The sequence below is a fragment of the Etheostoma cragini genome, chromosome 20, assembly GCF_013103735.1.
Source record: "Etheostoma cragini isolate CJK2018 chromosome 20, CSU_Ecrag_1.0, whole genome shotgun sequence".
Classification (NCBI taxonomy): Eukaryota; Metazoa; Chordata; class Actinopteri; order Perciformes; family Percidae; genus Etheostoma; species Etheostoma cragini.
Window position 1 is genome coordinate 19,866,545 of NC_048426.1, and position 9,330 is coordinate 19,875,874.

Genomic DNA, 9,330 nt, shown 5'->3' on the forward strand with positions numbered 1-9,330 from the left:
TCCTGGTGTTTGTGGTTTAACATGGAATTAATCTGAAAGTATATTTAAAACATATTTTTGGTGTTTTATTCAGTGGTGCTGAACTGTTTTGTTCCCTTGCGGACCTGCTGGGTCATTTGTTTTGCGCTCAGTTGTGACAAGTGAACAGAACACTGCTTTAAGGTATGATTCATTGCCAACTTGTTCTCTACATGTACTGCACTAGTTTGTTCTCAGACAACACTGAGATATTGAAAGCATCATTATACTGCATTTGGATTTCCCAGTAGTACCATAAAATATCAGTAATACCATAAATGTACAGCATGTTTACATGATCAGCAGAGTGTGCAGCACAAGCAATAAAATAATTGTGTCCACAAAATGGGTGACCTTATCATGTCATGGCACTAGATTTAACAACTTTTGTACATGTTTATTTACGGGTTATGTCCTGATACTTCCTTTTAAGTACACACACACACACACACACACACACACACACACAGACACACATTGTGGATCATGGTTGACAGGGTGGGTCCGTTATTGATGTCACTCCATGTGCCTCTGAGAAAGTACAGCCAACCAACATTAATAGCTTGTTGTATAACAAAAGTCCTCCAAAAAGCTAAATGACCAAATATGCCATTATTCACTGCCTTTTAAATCTCATAGGAGCATTTTAGAATGAAAAGATTAACACTTTTGGAATGATGGAAAAGGGTTTATATAACACTTTGCACATTTATTTCTTTTTTGTTAACATGCAAGAACTCACGTACTGTACTTGAGAACATGAGGTATTTTATTTGTATATTTTAATTTTGCAATACACTTATATACACTACATTTGAAAGGCAAATATTGCCCTTGTTACTGTATTTCACATTTGTTTGGACAGGTGTAATACTACTTACATATTATGATTTCTCTAAATACAATTTTTCTTAAAGATTTCACAAAAAATCATCACAAAAAAATCAAAGATGACCAAAACAAAGTGAATACAGATTTGTGTCAAACTTAAGTTTTTCTTCTTCGCTCACCCATTGAACATCTCTCAACCACTTAGAGTTTTGTTATGACTCTTTGGTTAGAAACCACTGGACTGGTAAAACTAGCTCCACCTCGAATAGCTACAACAGCAAAATGCTGCTTACACCTTTATGTAACAGTACAATAATGTAATAATGTCATTTACAGAGGTGGGTAGTAACGAGTTACATTTACTCCGTTACATTTACTTGAGTACGTTTTTGAAAATATACTTGTAGAAGTGGTCTTAAATCACTACACTTTTTACTTTTACTGAAGTAGATTTGTAAAGAAGAAACTGTACAATTGCTGCGCTACATTAGGCTAAAACGAGCTTGTTACTTTTCTATGCTGTCGATAGGCTGTCTTTAAGGTTTTGATGAAGATTGTTATTTTGTATTTTTCTCGGTCTGATTGAATGCTTATGTTAACAATAAAAACAGACTTTACTCAACAGTTAGTCAGTACTTGAGTAGTTTTTTCACCAAGCACCAAGCACAATTACTTGGGTGACTACATGTTGAGTCATTTTATTCTGAAGTAACAATATTTTTACCTGAGTACAATTTTTGGCCACTCTACCCACCAGTGGTCACAAAGGCCTATGGTAATATATCAGTCACACGGGACATTTTACAGCACAATCACTATTATTACTTTTGGTACTTTAAGTACATTTACCTGATAACACTACTGTCTTACTTTAAAAGGTTTTGAACACAGAACCTTTACTTGTAAGGGATATTTTACATTGTTGTATTGTTTAAGTTAAGGGTCTGAACACTTATTCCACCACTGACCATTATTAGCTGATTATGAACTGATTGTTATGTTGTTTTTAATAGAAAGAACAATTTCATATCATATTATAAAGAAAGCAGTGTCATGTAGAGATGCCATGCACATTACATGAACTGTGACAATAACACAATGTTACCCGGCCTTCTCATGTCTCATGGACCGCATGGCCAGAGGAGGAAAACACTATTAACAACATTAATTGTAAAGCTGCCCTTGTGAACGACACCCCCCATGCATACACAGGTTTTTATTTTTTCACTGCATTAAAACATCTGTTTTTTTAGTGCCAATTTTGCCCCACAGACAATTCTCACATAGATAGATTTTATTAAGCTGTAATTTTTTACTGCAGCCTATATAACGCTTGGGAGAGCTGTGTAATAAAACTCCTCTTGCCAAACACAGTCAAAAGGCTTTTAAAAACAGATTAAATATTTCTAAGATTACTTAGTTCAGAGTTTAGGAGGTGGATGTCATCAGGAGCGCAATGATCACAGCTCTAACTCATAATTTACTACACAAGTGGAGCCTAAGGACGACCAGCGTATAGGTATCGATAATATAATGCTACATAACTCATAATACAGATATTGTGAGAGCTGTTGAGAGCCCTTTCTATCTGTGTTCATCATGTTCACTGGTAAAGTAGTTGTTGACAGAAAAACAACCCTCTTGAGGAACAAGCCCAAGCAACATCTAGCTACGGCAAAAATATCCTGAGGGGGGGGAATTAATAAAAAGCAATGAGTAGGCGTTAATGATTTTTCCATGATCAGATCCAGTCTTTAATGCCATGTGTTTTCACATAAAACATTAAGCCTCTTTCATTCATTGTACACACAAGCTTGATTTTATTGTGCACAAGGGGAAAAAACAAGTGCTGCATGCATGAATGCAGGTTTCAAAGGATTCTACATTTTGAAAATAAATGTATTCACTTTCTTCCCCTGAGTTAGATGAGAAGGTTGATGTCACTCTACATTAAATACAAAACTACAGACAGCAAGAAATTAGCTCAGCTTAGCATAAAGAGTGGAAGCAGTTAGTTACTCATGTGCCAGAGCTACTTCTTGGTGAAATGCAGTGACTTCTTGGACCGTGAACGTCTGTCATAAGTAGACAACTCTTCGTAAAAACCACAACTTGACAACTTGTCGTTTTACAATTCACACAAAACAATAAAGCAGAGGTTGTGAGTCCAGAGACATGTAAAAGTTTAAGTAAAGTCAGCAACAAAAAATGGAATTTGAGCTTTGTACCCATGTCACTTTTTGCTTTTATTTGAGTTGCTCGAACAAGGTCTTTTGGAGACGTTTGTCTGGTCTGTCATCTACAAACAGACAGCTGCATGAGAGCTGGGCAGACAGCTGCAAACAGATCAATGGAACTTATTGCTTCGATGACAAGCGTCTCGGCCAGACAGCTAAATCACAGAGGTCAAAAGCAGTTTTTTCCTGGCAGATATTATTAAAACATTAACTACACTTGGACTTGAGAATATAAAAATGCATCCATCAATTTAGTGAGCCACAACTAAGTACTAATGGAATATGTTCCACAAATTAATGTGGTAACAACTTCCCTCTAGTAGCATGGCTAGAAACCACAGAGTGGGTGGGCTCAAAGGACCTCAGCAGGGGCTGGTCAGTCCAAGAAAAGTGTATTAAGTTACAGTTTAATCCCCCAAAAATTAACGCAATTGGCACAGCGTGTTGGAACAATAACGCAAACACACAAGCCTGTTTTAAAGACAATCCAGCAGAAATATATACACTGTATAAACAGTATATATGTGTATACAGTATATATACAGTATATACATGATATACATCCAGATTACTTGTTTAAAGATTTTAGATATAGCAGAATTTGTTTCATACACTTTCACAGTATTTATGTAGCATTAAAAAGACATGAAAATCTCACTTTTTACAATATGGGATCTTTAAGGATATTGATGATGTCATGTGTGAGTATGATGGTAATATGTTTGCTGAATAGATTGTTTAAACATGCACATTTATTATATAATTTAGTTTTGCCTCTAAACATTCTGAATATGTGATGATTCCAGCGTTGTGGTGTGCCCATCACCAGTAACACATGTACAGCTAATCCCCTCTGATGTGAAGCTGAAATCAATCCTGGTACATGAAATATGAATCCCACAGACTGCTGACACACACACACACACACACACAAACACACAAGCAGACACACGGACCACACTGACACTTCTCTCATTCCTGTTTATTGACCGTAAAAATATATGTCCCCTATAAACCAAAAAGGTCAATATCCAACGTGATAATTAGAGGCTAGTGAGCATACATGTCACAGAAACGTGTGATGTTAAATTAATGTGCTTCTGAATGTATTTGAGTCTACTCTTTCACTTTTAATATTCTTCTTCTGTATGGACAATGCAGCTTCTTTGGCAAACATTTGTGTCTCTTCCTCTCCTACCCGTGCTTGCTCTGTCAATTAGATTACTTATCCACCACAGTGCGGTATGCTATAACATAACTTTACATTGTTAATAAAAAATCACTTTGACGTTCGTCCTCACTATTCCAGAGGAAGCTTTAGTACTTATCACAGGGCTTTACCTGCCAAGGATTACTAGAGCAAGAGTGAAGCTCAACACTGTGGCCTTAAAATACAAGTTCACCTGGGCTCTGGGACCTGGCTGATGAAGATCTGGAAAAGAAGTTGCCTGAGGAACCTGGGGCAATTTAATCTGGAAGAGGCTACTGCCTCAGATGTCACAGAGCAGCATGGTCATTAAGATGGTAGCAATGTTCCAACTTGCTGATAACCAAATGCAGCTATCCTATTTCTTCTACAGAAAGCTCCTGTCCTTGCTTGCCAGTCGAGTAGTGAGAAGAAGTTTTACTCCACCTCAAGAGTTGTGGTGCGGTTATGCAGATTTTGTATTATTACAAAAATATGTTGTCTCAAAACCCTGACGGTTGTCAATATTACTCTGTTCATACCTATCATGCTGTTACTGAATGCTACTGTAGCTCACCAGCCCTTCTTGTTTCATTTTAACTTTTTGAAAAAATAAACTGTTGTGTGTGTTCCTGCTGCTGCTGCTTCCCCAACTTGGATTTCTCATTCTTTATAACAGTTTTCGGCTCAGAAATCGCCTTAGGGTGAAAGCTGAGCTCCCAGTCAGGGCTGTCGGCAGCTTAACACCATGCTGACTCTTCTAAAACAGCTTACTCACTATGCAGATGAACAATATACTTAAGCGCTACTTATATATTCTTTTAATAAAATTATTAGTTTGGCATGAAATCAATATTGGGGACAATAAAGGCAAGAAACTATAAAGCATTATATCAAAATTAAAAATAAAAGAGATGTAATACAATAAACAATACAACATAATAATAGAACATGAAGAAGAATTCTCAGTCCAGTCTCAGCTTTGTTGCTGTGCTTATTGCTTGCATGGGCGCGAGACAATTGTCTTGGACTCAGCTATTGAAAACTGGCCAAGTTGTCCCTGGCTGCTGACTCAGGATCAATTGTACAGAACATTGCCTAAATTCCATGCATTGATTAGTTTGACGTAGATAGATCGTTCTTGTTTACAGATCCATCCAAACTCCTTAATCACAAACTTGTTATCGGAAAGACACTATTGACTGTTATGGTTTTGAACAGGACTCGATTTAGTCTCGACTTGGTCTTGACTGCCTTTGGACTTGGTCTTGAATTGGACTCGACAAGACCTGGCTTTGGACTTGACTTGGACTCGAATAAGTTGGTCTTGACAACAGTCCTGGTATGCAGACAACATATACAATACAAATGAAACGGGAGTGAAGTGCAACATGAATTACTCGTAAAACGTTCTTTCAATTTGTACTTTAGTTAAATTTAACCACCCTGTCTATTAAATGCATAATTTGATGCATCTGAGCTCATTTCTTTACTGACTTCGACAGAATTGTAAAAATGCTGTTTTTATACTCATGGGTTAAATTGGTCTTAGCCATCTATTTTTATTGACACTGTTGTTCTGTATCTTAAGTAGAGACACCATTCCTATTCTTCTTTTGTTATTTCCTCCATCCTCTCTTCACTTCCTTCTCCCGCTGCTCCCTCTTTTCCTAACGGCAAGCCCTACAAGTTGGGATCATCAGACACTCAAACCAAATCTGTCAATTCTGTTCTTCTCTTTTGTTCTATTATATTGCCATTGATAACAATGAATGTAGCGGGACATAAAAAAAAATACACATTCAAAGATACATTTTCTTTACAATTTCCTCTCCATTAGTGACATTTGTAAAGTCTTCACTTTTACTTTTACAAGTACACTTGTATATATGTCAAGGCTGGACTGCTGCTGTTGTAATTCCCACTAACAAGCGGCTAGTGTTCTGGTTTTGTGAAAAATGCCTGGCTGATGAATCGTGTTCCTTCCTGCGGAGTGGCCTTTATTCAGAGAGACAAAGCAAAGTATCTCTGTAACAACATGTTTTGCCACCCACACACATATACATCCATTTAACACATTACTCAGATGCTGGGAAGTAAATCCCCACATGTATTGCAAATTGCATCACTACAGCAATACTATGCCACCATGAGTGGTTAAAGCAATTTAGCAAATTACTCCTTGTGGGTAATATACTGAACACTGATGGGCTCTGTTTGCACTCGCAGCATTTAACACAATAGCCCTATTTTAAAGGACGCTCAATTGTAAAGCCACGCAGTCTTATTTTAAAGCCCTTTCTCCACTTCTAGAAAATAAAAGCACACAGACAAAAAGAAGTGAACTATGTGGGTGTGAATTCTTTCTCATCTATCTTTAAAACTCATCTTAGACAACTGAATGCAGGTTGGGCTCTCCTACTAAGAGAAAGCCACATATGACTCAGACATGATGACAATCTTATGTACACTTTTGTAGATTTTTCTGTGCGTTTTTTGCCGCAAAACCTATGTCTCAAACTGTGGAACTGAGGATTACATTGATCCTAATGCAATTTAATCATGTACAATTTGGTTTTCAAAGTAAAAGCTGTTAACAGTGCTTGATGCTTTGGTTTACTTTTTGTTATGTTCGTCAGTAGGGTCATGACTAATTGTTTTGCAGAGTGTGTCAAACTGATCAAAATCAAATGAATGATTTGGACACCATGAAAACGCTGACATACTATTTAACTGAACTGAACTACAAAAACAACTATCAGAGTCAAGGTTGGATTTAGCTGAAATTAATTTTACAACACTCTAGCTGTGTTTAAAGCCACTGATAGCCAATACCTTCCCACAATGTGTTTTGTTTTTTTCAAACCCAGGTGGGATGGCAGATTATGGCTGGTGAAAAAATTTAAATATTTTCAGTATTATTTCCCCATAATATGCCCAACCACACCTTGAAGTGGGATGCTCTGTTAAAGAAGTGTGTCTTCTTCTAAGTGTTTCTGCTTGCACATAGATACAGTTTATCTGCAAACAATAAATGTTGTCCATGCCTCATATGGGCTCATATGTATGCCCTCCAATATTCCAATATTGATCCTGTACCCAAATCTAGGGGTTCAGATGCCCTTTTTTTTCGAGTTATTGACTCGAGTAACAATTCAGTCTTGTCCAAAAAGATGCTCGTGCTACATAACATGTGCATTGCAGGAAGCTTATTTGGGCGGCTGTGGTTCAGGAGGCTCATCATGTCCTTGAGCAAGACGTTGCCCAATCCCAAATTGCCTCTGATGAGCACTCCATTGGCTTTATATATAAAAATGCACTCCATTTACCATTCGTTACAAACTCATTTCCTTCTGTCTGCATCCTTGTCTTACAAACCAGAAACTAATTTCAGATTCATGCTCAGCTATCTCCCTTCATTGCTCAGAAATCTAAGCTCATTGTAAACTTCTAGACACCAGCAGCACTGTCTTTTGGTTGTTATATATTATAGTATGCTTTTGGCTGTAAAATAGCTTAAACAAACAGACATAGCTTGATGGCTAGCAGTCTGTCAAGCCGCTTTCCACCTAGTCTTCCATCCTACAGTTCTCTCGGCACTCCCCGATCTCAATAAAGGTTCTCAACCCACCCACCCACTCTCAATCCACCCAATCTTCAATGACATATGTACTCACAGTTAAGATTTCAAGTTGCTTTTGTTGTTGTACTCCTTGTCATTTAAGATTACCGTATTTACAGCAAATTGCAGATTGTAACAAGTGAACCTTGAAGAGATAATCTTCATGTTCTTCTCAAAAATTAAAAGAAATACACTCAGGGGTTTTGACACTTAAAACTTCAGTTGGTCTGGTACGACCAGTAGCTGATTGTGGCTAATGCTGGCTATTACTAGCATACTTTGCTCTGTATGTAACCTACATTACGGAGTCAGTGACTTTATGACCCTTCTCTACTTCCTTTACTGTTATGCGGTTTTTCAGCAAATCCCAGATAGTCTTGCTTTTATAATAAATAAATACTACATGGATATGTGATATTATCTATATGTCAGCTGTCTATTACATACCACACATTTGTGTATTACATACCTTTACGTACAGTCTGCATATTATACATGCATGTATGGAATTGTGTGTAAAATTGCAATTCCAACAATCCCCCTGCCATATCCCTTACCATGTACAGATTAAGTTGTTTTGCTGTTCTTTTTTATTTCTCATCTAATAGAGAGATTGCTTTTCTATTTTATGTGGCAGCTATATAGTGAGGGAGCAGCAGTTAGTTATAGAGCTCCACCACCATCTTGTGCTTCGCAGTGGACCTGCAGCAGGCTGTGACACCAGGTGATTCAGCAATAAATGAATCAGTTAGCCTATGAGGCCATGGTTCACAAAACCAGCTGGTCTCCACAGAGACTGACAGTGTGCTGATTGCATCTACCACATTGCAGCTGAATAGCATTGTCCTATTGGAAAATGAGCTACACACACACACACACACACACACATATACATCCACACTTGGATAGTGTGCAAAGGAATACAACTAAACAAATATATGTGCAGTTAAAGCTGAAGCTGTATTCAGAGGAAGACACGAACCAACTGCACGCAAACATAGCACGGAGATAATAGTTTGTAAGAATATCGTTGATCAGCAAGCTACTAAAAAGACGGCAGACTGCTGAAGGCTCTAGTTAATGGAAAGCACAACTGAAATGGCTATACTGGCAAGCATAATAAATAGTTTTCTTTGTGTTGTTGTCTCTGCACTCAATCAATGTTCTCTACTTACACTTGACTGCAGTCAACATTCCTTTATTCTTGATTTTACAGACACAAATTCATCATCGGTGAAAGCACTTATCTTTAGCACGGACTAAAGTGTGAAGTATCATTAAGGTACCTACACGTGAAAGCCATGGCAGCTGCCATCAGTCTCTGCAGGTGGAAATAAAAACAGATTATCTCACAATTTGAGATTAATAGTTTTTGCTGGTCCTTCTTGCACATTGGTAAGAAGGACATTGGTATTGGCTGTCAATCCTAATTTCCC